Below are 1,399 nucleotides of genomic sequence, written 5' to 3' on the forward strand. Positions count from 1 at the left end.
TAGTACCCTGTTGAGGTCTCTAAGAGCAAACTTTCCCAGTGCTTTTAAATTTTACCATTCCCCTGCCCTTTTGATATTTGTAGTAGATGAACCTTAAATATTCCTCAAGTAGCTATTTTTCCATAGAAATATATTATCAGCCCTATTTTTAAGTTCTTAAGGGCCTTATATTCTTCTTACAGCATTTGCAAGACCTCCCCTACATTCACAAATATTTTTTTAGATTCTTGGATGACCTTGTGCCATTACTTAGTTTCTAAAGTCTTGTGTTTATAGTCTGCTTAATTTTGAAGCACTTTTAGAATGCTGTTATCTTTCTGTTTCTTGTTACTTCACAACAGGAGAGCTTCACTGCAGTCAGTTCAGTGCCCCCACCATACCCAACTCTTCTTCCCCTTCCCCCAACAGTTACTTGGTCCTTTTGTCTTTCCAGGCTGCAGCAAGTCTTCTGCTTGTGTAAATATTTTGCTTAAGTCTCATCTAGAGTTATGTAGCATTTTCCCTACTGTTTTTCCCACTATTCCATAGAGCTCTTGTGGCTCATTGGAAAGGAAATACTCTGCCAACCCAAAGGCATATGGTTCAAATCCACCACCTGCTCTGCAAGAGAAAGATGGATAGTCAACTCTTATGTACTCTACAGCCTCTGAAAACCAACTGGAATGTCAGCTGTGACTCAGTTCTGACTTGATGGCACATAGCAACAACAACATTCTATGCTAGACTTCTTTAATATCTTTTTTATACACTCTAAAATAATCCCAAATGCTTTGCCTTTAAGCCTCTTGTGTTTCTTCCCATCTTTTAGTATGTTGTTATTATTACATGCCGTGAAGTTCAAACTGAGTCATAGCTCACTCACCATCAAGTTTCAGAGGCTGTAAAAGGCATGGGAGGAGATTGTTCATTTTTCTCGTGAGAAGCAGCTGGTTGAAATGTGTACCTTTGGTTAGGTAGTGCAACTCCTTACCCAGTAGGCCACCAGAGTGCCCTTAGTGTATTGTTATGTGTCATTGAGTTGGAACTGATCCATAGATGACCCTGCAAAGGATTTTCAGAGACAGTTAATCACACGGGAAGAGACTGTCCAGCCTTCTACGGAGGAAGCAGCTGTTGGAATTGAACTGCGTGCCTTTGGGATTGCAGTGCAATTTCTTACCACTAGGCCACAGAGCTTGGAAGAAATGGCTACAAGATTTTTGCATGCTGTGTTTTCTAATCCATTTAGATTACTCTGCTACTAAGATGAATCTCTTCTATTCCTGAAGATTGTTGTTGTTATGTGCCGTCGAGTCGCTTGAGACTCATAGCGACCCTATGTACAACAGCCCTAAACTCTGCTCTGTCCTGTGCCAATCGCACTGTCTCTGACACTCCCATCCCAACTATCCCAGTCACT

General features: G+C 41.1%; 1 protein-coding gene across 1 annotated transcript in view; it reads left to right on the forward strand.

The window, feature by feature from the left end:
* Window positions 1-1,399, forward strand: part of WDR70 (WD repeat domain 70) — a 369,437-nt gene that overhangs the window by 101,524 nt on the left and 266,514 nt on the right. The gene's annotated exons all lie outside the window — the stretch shown is intronic.

This window comes from Elephantulus edwardii, unplaced genomic scaffold (assembly GCF_000299155.1).
Source record: "Elephantulus edwardii isolate Elephantulus edwardi_28Jun2011 unplaced genomic scaffold, EleEdw1.0 scaffold00079, whole genome shotgun sequence".
Taxonomy (NCBI): Eukaryota; Metazoa; Chordata; class Mammalia; order Macroscelidea; family Macroscelididae; genus Elephantulus; species Elephantulus edwardii.